The sequence below is a fragment of the Macrotis lagotis genome, chromosome 5 (genome assembly GCF_037893015.1).
Source record: "Macrotis lagotis isolate mMagLag1 chromosome 5, bilby.v1.9.chrom.fasta, whole genome shotgun sequence".
Lineage (NCBI taxonomy): Eukaryota > Metazoa > Chordata > Mammalia > Peramelemorphia > Peramelidae > Macrotis > Macrotis lagotis.
Window position 1 is genome coordinate 142,864,919 of NC_133662.1, and position 16,999 is coordinate 142,881,917.

Sequence of the window (16,999 nt, forward strand, 5' to 3'; positions counted from 1 at the left end):
TTTAAGGAAATTCTTTTCACAGTTAGAGTAAGTTGGTACTTTTGGACTTAAAATTATACCTGAATGTGCAATACAATATGGAAATGTCACTGATAACAACGAAGATCAGAAAACTAGGTAGTCTAAGTCATGTATATACAAATACACACACAAATATATATATATATATACATATATATATATAAAATACGTATTCATACATATACATAGAGACAGTCCTATATAATACAAGTAATATTTGTATTATATACTTATCCTATAGTAATACAATAGAACTAAAAGATTCATAGAACTCAAGATCCTATTATGCTATTTATTGATTTTAAAAATATTTTATATAACTAATATTACCTTAAGGATTTTCTGCCAAGAAAATATCTGACAAGGATATGTCAAAAACTTCCAGGATTCCTTATAAGATTTAATGCAGATAAATTTATTGATACTATGATTAATAATATAAACATATACACACACAAACTGGGAATGTGTGTGTGTGTGTGTGTGTACAAATTGCCCATAGATCATGAGGTCCTCCAGATGTTTCTATTTATAAATGTCATTGTACTCATTACAACGGGCCCCAGAATATTGAAGGGCTCCCAAATAATTTCTTAGCTCAAAATGGTTTGGCTTATCTATCCATACAGGATAAACCAAATGGATGAAGAATATATATTACATAGATTGGATAATTGGATATAGGCAACTGATTGGACAGCTCATGGAATTTGTCCATAAATATATCTATTTTGTACAGATACTATCTATGGACAATGAAGATAGAACAGGATAAAGTAGAGAAGAAAAGGTTTACTTACTCTTAGGAAATTTTACAGTACTTTTAAATACTTAAAATTTTAATCCTAAAATTTTTTTCCCTTTTTGACACTAATATTGTTCTGGTGATGCTATGCCATTAAAAATCATGAAATACCACATTTTTTTGAAGAATGAAAATGATGAAAGGTTGTGCTGAATGGGAACAAGCCACAACATAATATTTAACACAAACTCCATCAAAAGTAGCATGATATTTTATTGAGGAGATATAAAATTGGAAGTGGAAGCTATGGAATAGTGAGGGGAAAAAGATAGTTTGTATATTCATCTTCATGCTAAACAATGTTAAGAAATCCAGAGGAAAAACATGATATAGTTAGTGAGTTCCATTGTGTAGAATTTTGGGAAGGAAAGACATGAATTATAATGGATGAATGAGGTTTGGATGGATTATAATCTATACAACATTATATGTAAATGGGTGTTTGGGGTGTTCAGAGAGAACTAGCACCTCTGGTGTGAAGGCTTGTTGAGCCTTTTTTAGGGCCACTTAGTCACCTTTGGTGTCTACTTTTCATCCCACTTCAACCTGTAATTCCAAGAAGCTTAACTATGAGATAGAGGTCACACTCCAGTAAAACTTTCTTGGCAAACTGACTAAACCAGGCAAGCAAAAGACCTCAAACCAGTTACTAAGTTAGGGGAATGTCTACACCAAACATGTGAAGACTTCCCTCAGCACAATGCATGGCTGAGAACAATTTATTTCAATGATCATGAAAGAAGTTGAAGGAGGCACTGTGAAGCCTTTAGATTTTTGTACAGACATCATAGTTCATTGTCAGTTATCTTGGATTTTGTCTTGCCATTGGACTTTGATGCCTCATGTAAGTCTGATTTATGTATGAATTAAAATATCACTCATGGTATCATAAGCCCTTTTCAAAAGTGAAAGATGAACAATACTGCTACTACCAGCAATCTATCTTTCTATACAAATTGATAGGTTGTTTATATCAATAAGATCACAGATTTATCATAGTCTGCATTTGAATTAGTAGATTATAAAGATTATGTCATTTTATGCCTTCTCACTCCACTTCTTGATTTTATAAGTGAGGAAAGTGAGACTCAAAGAAGTTAAGGTTCAAGATTTATGGTAAATGGCAGAGCTATTTCTTTGTCTTATTCCTAACCTACTTCTTTTCCCACCATTCTATTCTATCTCCCCTCTATATGTTCACATACATGAAATCTGGGAAATTCAAAAAAGTATAGAATGTTGTCCCCATTAATTTTTAAATTCTATTTGCTTCAAAGATCTGTACAATCTCCCAGCAGCAGCTTTGTCACTTATTTTAATTGCTTTAAATTTGTCATCATAAAACCTTTATAATAACCCATGCTCTTGCACAGTTTCTATTTTTATATTTATACTGTCACATCTCAATTGCTTCTTTCATTGACTGCTTGCTGACTCAACCAGGCAGTCAATCACACTTAAATAGCATCATTTATTTCTCATTGTAATGGATGGTCTTTTATAAAATAGACATTCCTCTCAGGTTCACTCTCCTCCTCATGAATTATTAGGTTATCTTATCATCAATAACTGTCAGAAAGAAATGAAGTACCTAATGCAAAATTTCCCCTTGTGATTTAAGAAAAAGATGGAGGAGAGGAAGCTGTCAAATGGCCTCAAAGGGCCTTAGAAGTGAGAAAAGGGAAGAAATAAAGCTTGAAGCATTTATTCTGGTATTAACATAGACAGGGTTAGAAGTTGAGGACATGGGAGAAAATAGTAGTGGAATTTGAAACTATGATGAAACTAACACATTTTTAGAACTTTGGGGGAAAGTCAATGGAAGTAAATAGTTTATGTAGCATAAATCATCCATGCCTTTTTATGATTCATTATATTCCCACTTGAAAAAAATCTAGTCTACTTGTCTGAAATAAGAATATAACCCAGAAAAAGGATAACAAAAATATGACTCATCTGCACAATATTTGAAGATACATGAATATTAATACTTTATTGTTGTCCCATATTTTTATTTTACTTAACACAATCAGTGTGGCATGACTCCTATGAACCAGAGTTTAATTAAAAATTGTTTTATATGAGTCTGCTCTATAGTCAAAGGAAAAACAAAATAATAATTTAGACTTAAACATTTTAGCCACCAGGAGAAAATACCCTTGTCTTTGTCCTTTGTTATTTTCTACAGAATCAAGAAGAGATAACTCTTTCCACCCCCTCTCCTTACCACCCCATGCAGAATTGTGATGATTCTTTCTATGGTCACTCATCCCAAGGGTCTTGGGGAAGTTCTCTAGTAGGTTTTAAAAAGTAGGCTACATTTTCCAAGGGAAGATGAGGGAAGCCAACCAAATAGACAACAAAAATGGGCCAAGATCTCTGTTTAATCAACGTTGGTCAGTGTCTTTTATGAGTTTAATTTGCTGACTATAGTTAAATGCTAAAAAAAAAATTTAGGTATAAAGTAGAAACATGAGGAGGATCAAGAAATGTTCCATAAGGAAAACAAAAACAAACTCTAAACTCTCAGTGCAGAAAATCCTATATTAAAAATGTTTGTTTTGTTTTATTTAATTAATACATGGCCAGGAGAGATGATTTTCCTTTATAATTTATTTTTCTGATAATTTTAAATTATGTCTTTAAGGAAATCTATCACTAAGTATAAAAATATTTAATTTCAAATGCCTTCAAATGATCCAAAATATTTATTCCCAAGTGATACCTATCAGTCTCCAGCTGGATTCCTGAAAGAGACTGACATTTGACACCTGCAATTAAAGTTACCAAATGCTAGCTAGTACTCTTTAAAAGACTAAAGGGCTTTACAGTACCCTATCAAAGAAGCTCATAACTAACTTACACTGCTTACTGCATGTATAACTAATAAAGTGCTGAAAGTATGCTGGTGGGATTAATTTCTTGACACTGATTTAACATTCCAGGAATAATAATTTACAGGAGCCAAAACTAGATTGTGCAGCAAAATCAGCACATTTAGATAGTAAATTTAGTAGTAAAATGAAATCTCCATAAAAAGAAGCTGCCTTAATAGAAATTTAAGGATTGGAACTTTGGGATATTTGGTAATGATTGCTTTTTTAAATTTATTTTTTGCCTCCAGACATAATATCAATTAATGAACAACAGTACTTGGGAAATATTATTTATATTTTAAATCATTTCTTCCAAACAGATTTTTGCAACAATATAAAAGACATGTAAATTTCAAAAGGAGTTAAGATTCTATTCACTATCCAACCCTCCTCTTTTTCTAACTTGCATATTTCTATAGTCAACATTCCAATCCTTAGAGTCATGCCATTTTGCATACTCTGAATCATCATTAGTTCTTTATTTTTCATATCTAATCAACTACCAGATCTTATTGAGTTTATATATCTACATTCACACTCATCCTTTTTCTCCACTTTTACATCTATTAGTCTTTTTTTTTTTAGTTTTTTTGCAAGGCAAATGGGATTAAGTGGCTTGCCCAAGGCCACACAGCTAGGTAATTATTAAGTGTTTGAGATCAGATTTGAACCCAGGTACTCCTGAATGCAGGGCTGGTGCTTTATCCACTGCACCACCTAACTGCCCCTCATCTCTCAGTCTTACACTCAACCACCACATCAGTTCAGAATCTTATCGACTTTTGCCAAGATCATTACAATAACCTCCCAATTATAATAGTAGGTCTCTTGACCTGCCATCTCTTTCCTCAAAAATAAATTATTCACAGAGCTATTAAATTCATATTCCTATAGTATAAGAATGACTATATTACTCCCCTGTTCAACCAGCTCCAGCAACTTGCTTTTGCATAAAATTCTTTTATTTAGATTTTAATATCTTTAATTATTCAGGTCCTACTAATCTTTGCAGAAATTATATGTTTCTCCTTCAAATACTCTAATGTTCCTTTGATAATGACCTGTTTTCCTGTCCCAGTAAATGCCATTCCATCTCCTGTGCCCTTCCATGAACTGTATACCTATGCCTAGAATGCACACCTTCCTTACTTTTAGTTGATAAAAACCTAATTTTATTCAAAATTCTTCTAAATTTTTCCACTTTTATTATATACTTATCACAATTTTTTTCTTCCCTTCTCCCCTTCTCCCACCCTCATTGCTACTGCCCTCTCTAGGAAATTAATTTGTATATCTTTTGCATTTAAATTTCTATGTACATGTGGTTTTCTTCCAATAGAATGTAAGTTCCTTGAGGACAGGTACTACTGAGTTTCTTAACCTTTGTTTTTCTAATGTATATAAATAGACATTTAAAAATTTAATAATAATGAATTATCGATGGTAAGAGCTTAACAAGTCATTTATTCATGGCATGTATATGTAGATCCACAAATATAAATACCAACATTCTGGATATTCACACATCAAGTAGCTGTCCACAAGGTAATTGATAGTAGTATTGACTCTGTGGTTGGAGTATGGTTCATATAAGGTAGGGCTTCATTATACTATGGGAATTGAAAAGCCCAGGCTCATGACTGGTTCCAAACATGGTGCAACAATTAAGGTTGGGATGGGAGAGAGGGGGCAGTATTCATAAGAATTCAAATAGAGCCTGAATGGCTATCTCTAGCAGATCCTTCAGAATTTCTTGAATTGTATAGGAAATCAGATTTGATAACTTTCAATGATTCTTCCAAATCTTATAGCCTACAATCATGAAAACAGTAAATAATAGTCTTCATCATTTTTGCCTCTACTACCCAAACTCTATTCTTATTCCTAATAGCAGGCAGGCCTTTATGCTCTTCACTCATATTCCTAGTTTCTCATTGCCTTATTCCCCTCCCACAACCACAATTGCCCTGAATACTAATTTAAATAAAATTTTAACATATAAAATTTTAGGTGAATGAGGCTGGGAGGTTCTCACTTTTATCTCCAAGATGGCACCATGTATATATTTGAAAAGTTATACAGAGATGAAAATTAAGAACATATGACTGAGAAAATAATTGGAAGAAGAGAAATAATGAAGAGATAAGTGAAGACATCTAAATGAATTGAAATAATGTATTTACAAAAGAATAAAAACAAATAACAAAAGTCTCTTTAAATCCACCAGAAAAAGGAAGCTACCTTGAGAATTAATGGGATCACTGAAGGTCTGATGAGAAACAAAAAAAGCACATAATCACACAAAAAAACTTACTTGATCTTTTTCCTGAAGAAAACTAACAGATTCTCATATTGTAACAGAAATTTATAAATTATCTAGTTTGACTAAGAATTCCCTCTGCAATATCCCTAAGTATTTATCTATCCTCTCCCTGAGGCTATAATAGCCATTAGATCCTCACTATAGCTCATTGCTTATTTGGGCATTACTAATAATTAGGAAGCTTGCCCTTTTATAAAATTTAAAAAATTGCCTTTTTATAATTACTTCCCTTGTTCCAAGTCCTGCTCTTTGCCATTATATAAAACTAATTCTAATTCTGTTACATTTGATATCCCTTCAAATATTTGAAGATATCTTGCAAGTTACCCTTAAATCTTCTCTTCTTAAGTCTAGACTTCATTCAGGATATTAGTTTGACTGCTCCTTGAGATGAATATCATAGTTACTAGATCAAAAAGTGGTAAAAGCACAACATATTGGAGGCCAAGCACCAGGTCTAAGTGACATCTACCAGAATGTGTTTAAAGAATCTTAAATAAAATTGCAGAATTTTTGCCAAAATTTTTAAATGAATCACAGGAAATGGGCAGGGTGCTATTGCTAACAGGTTCATTACTAAAATCATTATTATTCATAAGGAGTATTTTATAGTCAAGATGGTAGAATCTATAGACATTTAACCCTGAATCAAATACAACTTATTTTGGAAGAAAAAACTTTTTTTTTTTTTGTATGGAGAGGTCATACCTTACTAATATATTAGAGTTATCTGAAAGGAAAAATACAATATATAGATTATAGGGAGCCAGGAAATCTTCCTATCCACTTCTCCATTTAGCTGTCCAGCTGCAATACAAAAATTATATACTTCACTACTTCATTATTAAGTGATTTTGCCAGGGTATGTACCCCCCTTTTGAAAACAGGCAGAAGCTACTTTGTGATCAAATTTCTTTACAAAGACTTTGAGAAGTCCAATGGAAAAAATAAAATTATTAAATTTTTTCAACTTAGTAATGATCCTCTCCCGATTTATTTATTCAAATCCCACTTGTATTGTCAAAACATTAAGTTTTTAGCTTCACTGGTTATAAATTACTTCATCTGCGATATGAAGATGGTTACACTATGATGATCTCCAAATTTGTTATCCTATAATCCATACATGATTCATGACTATACAAAAGGAAACCAGTTGAAATCTATTTATCTACATATTTTTAAAAATACATATATATATATATATTTAGATCTAAATATATATTATATGTAATATAATATATACATATTTATATAAAACATACTTATACTATGGATAAAACATGTTGGTTTATGCAAAACATATATACATATATTGGTTGATTGTTGGCCTTTGTTTTTGAAGAGGAGCAAAATGACATTAGTATTTTAGAGTCTTACAGTCTTTTTGACTGGGCTAATCAGACTGATATGAGTTTGGAATGCTCTACCACAGGTCAGACATAAATACTCCATGTGAAAATCTAGAGCAAGTTCTCAGAACTTATGTATCCCATGTTTCCTTTGAGCTACTTCCATTCTGCCTTGCTCATAGAGCATAGCACCCTCTCTGATGAGGGCATGTCATGCTGGTTGCTCCTTTTCCAGTGTCTCCCCTGCTGCATTTTTAAGAGAGACCTTGGGAGTGTTCTTGTATCACTTTTTCTGACCACCATGTGAACTCTGGCCATGTGAAGTTCTCCACAAAGTAGTCTTTTTGGCAAATATAGATTTGGCATTCTAAAAGTCCATCAGAGTTGTGCTCTCTGTAGTAGAGTTTGAATGCTTGGCAGTTTAGTTTGAGAAAGGATCTCAATGTCTGGTATCTTCTGCCAGGTGATCTTCAAACTTTTCTTAAGATAATTCAAATGGAAGCACTTTAGTTTCCTGGCATGACATTGGCAGACTGTCCAGGTTTCTATCTATTTATTTAAATGTTTGATTTTTTTCAGTGATTAAGTATTCATCTTTTCTCTTTTTTTATCATTTGCCACTAATTATTATTCAATGCCCTAACACCCCTGCAAGAACTCTTTCTATCAACATACTCAAGCAAAACAAATCAAATCAATGGATTGACCATGTCTGAAAATGGATGTTTTATTCTCACCATTAATTAATCACTTCTCTCCCAAGAAATGGGAGGCCATGCTTCTAAAATCTTCTTTTGTTCTTCTAAAGCCATGCTTTTAGTCTTCTAAAATAAAGATTTCATCTCTACACATTGATCAGAACTCTATAGTCTTAAATTTTCATTATATATCAGTTCATACATTTTAAAAATAATTTTCTATCATTCCTTCATATTTGATTTTTTGATTTTTTCCATTCTATTCACACACCACATTTTGTTCAGACATTATCACTACATATCATTTTGCTTTATTTTGTTTATTCTTAAAAAAAGTATTTTATAAAGAATTTTGCATATTTACAGAACATTTCTCTTTATCTTTGACCTCTCTGGAGGGGGGGTACATAAAATAGTGACACAATTAAATCATAGAGTTTATATATTTAATGACTTTTGGGATATAATTCCACTTGCTCAAAAGTTGAGTGATTTGGCAGTTTTATCAGTGTATTCATATGCCTATTTTAACCTCTTCAAGTTTGCTATATTTGACAAAGCACAATCCCTAGGAACCTTAGGAAATGCTTTCAAAATTTACTATGTCTAAATACATTCATTATTTCATGGGCAACAATCCAGTGATGATCTTCCAGATTTAACTAGGCAAATATTCAGTCAACAGTTCATTGTCCTACTATTTAAAGCCTTTTCAGCTTGATAAGAATTTCTATCAAGAAATTAGGTTCACCTTCATTTCACAACAGTCTAAAAATTTCAACATAGATTGTCATAATTATGCAAAATTTCCATGGATATGAATAAGTTATACCATGTGAGTTTTGAAAAATGTTGAAAAACAAAAGTACCTCTAGCTTAATTAAATGTTTTGGCTACATGAAAAAAGCACGATTTGATGTTAAATAGTTTTAAAGATTTAAATTGAGTAGTTTGAGAAAATGGAAGAAACAAAACATTCACACACACACACACACACACACACACACATATCTATATATAAAATGCATTTGATCAGGTATTCCCCCAAAGTGAAATTTCTATTCCACATCTTAGTTACAATTGTTAAATTAAAAGAATCATATTTTTGGCTAATTACTCATGAGAATAATAACAAAAATATCGGTCATAAAAAACAAACTTTCATCTAATCACAAACTTCAAAGTCACACGAAGATGAATAAGGAACGAAAGCAAATTGTCATTTGTTTTGAAATGTAACCCTCAATGAAATATTGTTTGAGGATAGAGCAAAAACATATAAACAATGATGTTATGGGTTTAATTTGTGAAATGGATGTGAGCCTTGATGATCAGCTATGTTTGTTAGGTGGAAAGGGAAAACTAATTTTAATTGTGATTGTTCATTTGGGCATTCATCACAAATTTAAAAGATTAAAGTCCTCCATTTAGTTTAAATCTCAAATTTTTTAACAAAACATAATTGCTCTTAAAAATGATCAGTGTTTAAGAATCCAGTCTATAGAATATAGTGTTCAGGTAAAGGATTTGAATAAGAACAGTGTTACTAGTGTTAAAATTAAAAATGAGCTGAGGTTATTGAGCAGGAGTACTTCACCTGTGGTCTTCAAGTCAAAAAGTCATCAACATTTGTTAAGCATCTACCATGTCTGAGGTACTATTCTAAACTCTATTCTTTAGGAACTCAAAGACAATAACCCCTCCCTCACTACCACCACAAACATACACACACACACTCATGAACAGATTTCAGAATTTCTATGAATTTGGATGGGAAAGAACATCACATTAAAACTTTATCAAAAATGATTTCTTGATAACTATCTTTGCATGTATTTGGTAAAATAAATATTTTTTTAAAATTATTTTAAAAGAATCTGTAATGAAAATGAACATTTATTTCAATTATTTAAAATTTTTATTCTGGGAAGGAGTCATAAACTTCATTAAACTTCCAGAGAGACCTTTTCTTTTTTGCAAGGGAATGGGGTTAAGTGACTTGCCCAAGGTCACAGCTAGGTAATTATTAGGTGTCTGAGATCAAATTTGAACTCAGGTCCTAACTCCAGGGCCAGCGCTCTATCCACTATGTCACCTAACTTCGCTTAGAAGGATCTTTGACATATATAAAAAAGACTAAACATATTTGCCACGGGAGAAAGCTAATGACAACAAAAATATTTTTTTAAATAACTAGATAGGAGAATTTTAAAAGAATGATAATGGATGAAGCACAAAATGTAGATCTTCCCAATTCTCTTATTTTATTTATTTATTTTTTCTTCAGAGATCAATATTCTTTCCACCAGAAAGGTAACAGGGCTTGGAGTGGGGAAAAGTATCTTAGAGAGAATTAAAGTACAAAATAATTGGGAGGATAGTCAAGGGATACCTAGTTAGACTTTATGAGTTCAAGCTACGAGGTCTGAAAAATAGAAAATGTATTGAGTGATCTTTGAGAGATCATGGAGAATTGAGGTTACCTCAGGATTGAAAAAAAAGGAAAAATAAAATAATTTTCAAGAAGATTGAATACAGATGGCACTCTCCTTTGCAGACACCAAAATTGTTCCTGATTGTTGCACTGATGGAATGAGCGAGTCCCCCAAGGTTGTTCATCACTCCCATGTTGCTGTTAGGATGTACAGTGTTTTTCTCATTCTGCTCATCTCACTCAGCATTGGTCCATGCAAATCCCTCCAGGCTTCCATGAAATCCCATCCCTCTTGGTTTCTAATTAGAACAATAGTGTTCCATGACATACATACACCACAGTTTGCCAAACCATTCCCCAATTGAAGGACATCTACTCGATTTCCAATTCTTTGCCACCACAAACAGGGCTGCTATAAATATTTTTGTACAAGTAATGTTTTTATCTCTTTTCATCATCTCTTCAGGATATAGATCCAGCAGTGGTATTGCTGGGTCAAAGGGTATGCACATTTTTGTTGCCCTTTGGGCCCAGTTCCAAATAGCTCTCCAGAAGGGTTGGATGAGTTCACAGCTCCACCAACAGTGCAATAGTGTCCCAGATTTCCCACAACCCTTCCAACAATGATCATCATCCTTTCTGGTCATATTGGCCAATCCGAGAGGTGTGAGGTGGTACCTCAGCGAAGCTTTAATTTACATTTCTCTAATAATTAATGATTTAGAGCATTTTTTCATATGGCTATGGATTGCTTTGATCTCCTCATTTGCAAACCGCCCTTGCATATCCTTTGACCCTTTGTCAATTGGGGAATGGCTTTTTGTTTTAAAAACATGACTCAGTTCTCTGTATATTTTAGAAATGAGTCCTTTGTCAGAATCATTAGTTGTAAAGATTGTTTCCCAATTTACTACATTTCTTTTGAACAAAGTGCAAGGACTATTCCCTTTAATTTAGAAAAAAACAGATATCTTATTGTCTGATCTTGTTACCTCTTAGACTTCTTGTCTCTTTAAGGATATGATTTCTCTCTCATCACACTCAATTTGGATCAAGGTACAACATGGAAACAAAGTAAAGATTGACAATTTGCCTTCTGTGGGGGGTGGGGGAGGGAAGTAAGATGGGGGGAAATTGTAAAACTCAAATAATATCTTTAATAAAAACAAATTTAAAAACAATAACACTACTCAGTCTGCATCCCAAAGAGATTATGAAGAGGAAGAAAGATCCAAATGTACAAAAATATTTTTAGCAAAAAAAAAAAAAAAAGAAAATTGAAGATGATGTCTTCAAATTACAGGTTAACAAGTAGGATTTTGATTGCTTACAAAATTATAGATTGCATATATTAGAGACTAATTTTTGTGCATAGACAACTAGTGCATTACTAAGAAATAGCATGGCTTCATCATGAACAAAGCATACCAATCTGCTTGTTTGGTAGATCAGTGAAATGGTGTAAATGAAATCATTTACCCAAATTTTAGCAAAGCATTTGACAAATGCTAGTCTTTTGGGGAAAATGAAGAGATGTGGGACAATAAATTAGGTGAATTTCAATGCCATTGAATTACTGGTCATAGAATAATCAGTAATTGTTCAATATTAATTTGGGAGGAGTTTTTGGTTGAAATTTTATTTTATTTTTCCAATTACATGAGATGGTAGTTTTTCGAATTTTATCCATTTCCAGATTTATGAATTCCACATTTTTCTACCATCCTCACTTCCATCCCTCCTTCCCATGACAGCAAATAGTCTGGTAAAAATTATACATGCACATTAGTGTTTAACATATATAAATATATATATATATATTAGTCATATATATAAAAATAGTCATATATAAAATATATAAATATTAGTCATATTGTGAAAGAGGAAAGAAAAAACCATGAGAAAGGAAGGAAAAACATAAAAGAAATTTTAAAAAAGTGAGCATAGTATGCAGACTCCATATCCTCTAGATATGGATGGCATAGTCCATTGCCGGTCTTTCAGAATTGCTCTTAATCTCTGAACTGCTGAGAGGAATTGCATTCATCATAGTTGATTATCTCATAATATTGCTAATGTGTACAAAGTTCCCTTGATTCTGCTCACTTCACTCAGCATCTGTTTATAAAATTCTTTCCATTGTTCTCTTAAGTCTAACCACTTGAAGAACAATGGTATTCATAGCATTCCTATACCATAACTTGTTCAGTCAGTACCAGATTGATAGGCATTCTCTCAATTTCCATTTCTTTGACACTACAAAAAAGAGCTGCTGGAAATATTTTTGACCACATGAGACTTTTTCCATTTTTTATGATTTCTTTAGAATATATTCCTGGTATTGGTATTGCTGGGTCAAAGGGCATGACCAGTTTATTTTTAATTTTATTTATTGAAGGTAATGGGGCTAAGTGACTTGACCAAGGTAGGCAATTATTAAATGTCTGAGGCCAGATTTGAACTCAGGTACTCCTCTTTCCATGGCCAGTACTCTATCCACTCACTGCACCACCTAGCTGCCCCACATGATCAGTTTTATTGCTCTTTCCTTATAGTTCCTGATTGCTCTCCAGAATGTCTGGATCAGTTCACAATTCCATTAGTAATGCATTGCTGTCCCAATTTTCCCATACCCTCCCCAACTTTGATCATTTGCCTTTCTTTGTTATCTTAAACAGTCTGAAAGATGTGAGGTGGTACCTCATAGTTGTTTTAATTTGCATTTCTCTAATCAATAATGATTGGATCATTTTTGTATGACTCTATATAGTTTTAATTTCTTCATCTGAAAATTGCCTGTTCATACCCTTTCATCATTTTTCAATTATGGAATGACTTGTAATCTTATACATTTGATTCAATTTTCTATATATTGTAGAAATGAGTCCTTTATTAGAAACACTAACTGTGAAAATTGTTTCACAGCTTTCTGCCTTCCTTCTAATCTTGGCTGCACTATTTTTAATAGCACAAATACTTTTTAATTTATGAGGGTCAAGGTCAAACATTTTGCAATTTCTAATGTTCTCTATTTCTTGTTTAGTCATAAATATCTCCCCTCTCTATAGATGCAATAGATAGAGAAATTTTGCTCTCTTAATTGGTGTTTGTATTTCCCTTTATGTCTTAATCTTACACCCATTTTAACCTTCTTTTGGTATAGGTGTGAGATGTGGGTCTATGCCTAACTTTTGCCACACTCTTTTTCAGTTTTGGAAAAAGGTTTATAATGGCATGTCCTAGGACAGAGCTTTGTTCTTTACTAGTTAACATTTTATCAATGACTTGACATAATTGTCAAATTTAATAAAATGGGAAACTGAATGATATAGCTATAATATTTATTGAAAGTATTAACATTGAAACAGATCTTGACTAGTTAGAATCTAAAAAAAATTACATATAGGAAATCTTTCTCTTGGGTCAGAAACATTAGCATCACAAGTGCAAAAAAATTTGGGGAGTTTAGTAAATTGAAAGCTCAAATGAATCAGATGAGGGATTCCTATCATTCTTCATCAACTGAGAAAATTGATGTGACTTTTTTTAGTCATTGTGCATATGGGTCTAGGGGCAGCTAGATGGTGCATTGGAAAGAGTGCTGGGACTGGAATCAGATCATCTTTCTGAGTGCAAATATAATCTCAGATACTTACTAGCTGTGTGATCTTTTTTTTCTTTTAAAAGGCTATTTTTTTTTCTTTTTTCTTTTTAAATAAAAGAAAGATTTTATTTATTTTAAGTTTTATAATTTTCCCCTAATCTTGCTTCTCTCCCCCCCCACAGAAGGCAGTCTTTTAGTCTTTACATTATTTCCATGGTATACACTGATCTAAGTTAAACGTGATGAGAAAGAAATCATATCCTTAAGGAAGAAAAAAAAATGTATAAGAGATAGCAAAATTGCATAATAAGATAAGTTTTTTTTTAAAAAAATAAAAGTAATAGTCTTTGGTCTTTGTTCAAACTCCACAATTCTTTCTCTTGATACAGATGGTATTCTCCATCTCAGACAGCCCAAAATTGTGCCTGATTGTTGCAGTGATGGAATGAGCAAGTCCATCAAGGTTGATCCATCACCCCCATGTTGCTGTTAGGGTAGCTGTGTGATCTTGGGCAAGATAATCTTGTTTAGCTCAATTTCCCCATCTGTAAAATGAACAGGGGAAGGAAATGGCAGATCATTCCAGTATCTCTGCCAAGAAAAACCCAAAATGTGATCTTGAAGCATCAGAAACAACTGAACAACAAGAACACATTGGTCTAAGGTGGTGATTTTTTGGGGGGGGGTAGTCCACCTTGCTCAGAGTAGGTTTTGAGTTCTGGGGACCACTCTTCCAAAAGTTACCAATAAACCAGATAAAGTTCAGAAAATGTCCAGGAAAAGCTAAACAACATGGAAAAGAATCTTGTGTTTATATCATGTTAGCAGAGGATGAATTAATTAAAGACCTTTAATGTAGGTAAGAGTAAATAAAGGGGAAAAGTACTGATGTAGTAAAATATTTAAAGAGTTATCATAAGAAAGAGAGAGTAAATTTATTCTGCTTGACCATAGGACAGAACTGAAAATAATGGATTGAAATTGCAAAGTGGTAAATTTAAGTTTTGTATCATGTATAGGTTTGAGGGAGGAAGAAATTTCCTTATAATAAAGCTATCCCAATGTAATATAGGCTACCTTAGAGTGTGGTATATTCCTTCTCACTGTAGGCTTTCAAATAAGACTGACTACTTATTAGATGTTATAAAGGAGTTGGGAGAATGTGTTGACCTAGCAGATTTCTGTGGTCCTTCCTAATTCTGAGATTTTTGTGTTTGTTGAAACAAAAATACTATAATTCAAAGTATGCATTGATTTAATCCAAAAAAAGAAAATCTTTTTCCAACAATGTAGGTGATTTAAGCTTAGAATTCTAAACAATGTTAGTGGGATTTTAAAGCCAATGCAAAACCATTTCCAATTCCAAATAATAATTTACTGTAGCCTAAAAGAGTAATGGTTCATTGTTAATTAAAACAGGTCAAATACTCACATTGTTTTATCTTAGAGTTAAAAGCCTAAGTGATCTAGTTTCAGATTCTCTTTCCACCTGTATCACATAGCAATGCCCCTCATTCATTGGATAAAATAGTTTATTAGCTATTTCCCTATTTTTGTTTTGACTTAACTATTTGCAATTAGATATGTTTGAAAATCATCTTCTTTTATGTATCTTTCCATGCAAAAACTTTTATCTTCTTTGTAGGCAAGGATTAAGTGCTGACAGGATCCAAAAAGTCTTTCTTGAATTCCTATCTTCTGCCCACCTCCAATTAGAACTGATAGTTTCTGTCAGTTCAAATATTCTAGTTCATACTGATTTGAACCTTTTCTGGGCATATTATTATAACTTATAGTTTTATTTATATTTGTCTCACTCTTTCTCCAACTCCCCCCCCGCCAAATCCTTTATACCAGAGAGTGAGCCTCTGGAAGGCAAGGACTATCCTTTTAAAATGTTATAGTCATCATTTTTTGTACTTCATTTTTGAAGAAGAACAAGACATCAGGGAGGTGATGCCATGGCAAGCTCATGAATTGGATTTTGGGGGAAAGTTGTGATGTCATTAGCCTCACTGTCTCCTCCAGAATCTTCTAGGTCCAGTGGCCAGATATGTATCAGGACAACTTGGATGCAGGGCAAGCCAGGTTAAGTGCCTTGCCCAAGTTCACACAGCTAGTAAATGACAAATGCTTGAGGCCAGATTTGAACTCCTGTCCTCCAGAATCCAAGGCCAGTGCTCTATCCACTGTGCCACTTAACTATCTCAAAATTTAAAGCACAGTATCCTGAAGAGAGCAGACCTTGAAGATATGATCAAAATTATATAACCTAATATAAAAATTGTGGAAAACCAACAATACAATATTTTCCATCTTTGGTTGTAATGGGGAAAAACAATAAAGCTCTACTCCACAATGATTTGGTTGCTCTAAGGAGCTCAAGATTGAAAAGTAGTATTATATAACACATTTAAAGGTATAGTTGGCACTTCAGGTTTACCGTGATTTGCCAGTTGTAACTTGCCACTTAGTTGACAGCCAAAGTCTTTACATCAAGATTACTAAGAAGGGTGGGTCACTTTCTCTTTATCCCTGAAATTTGATCTCCATGCTAAGAGCCTCATTCATCCTGTCTTTGTATGAGGGTAAAGCAATGAATAGCTGATAATATTCTTAAGTATACAATTAAGAAACCAGTTTAATGAATTGGCTTACAGCTGTCAGCTTTTAACAAGAAAAATGTTAAGGGGTTAAGAACAAAGCATCTGTTTTTGTAAACCAATTTGAAAAGGGCACAAAAAATAGTAGGGTAATTCTCGACAATTATGTACTCTCTCAATCCATATCATATCTTGTGAGACAATCATTTTTGTATAGCTCTTTTCCACATTAAAAATATATAGCTAGAACTGTCACAGAGTCTCAAAACTGGAAGGGACATGT

The 16,999-nt window shown here is 32.9% G+C and overlaps 1 protein-coding gene across 1 annotated transcript in view; it reads left to right on the forward strand.

The window, feature by feature from the left end:
- Nucleotides 1-16,999, forward strand: part of EYA4 (EYA transcriptional coactivator and phosphatase 4) — a 368,182-nt gene that overhangs the window by 15,946 nt on the left and 335,237 nt on the right. The gene's annotated exons all lie outside the window — the stretch shown is intronic.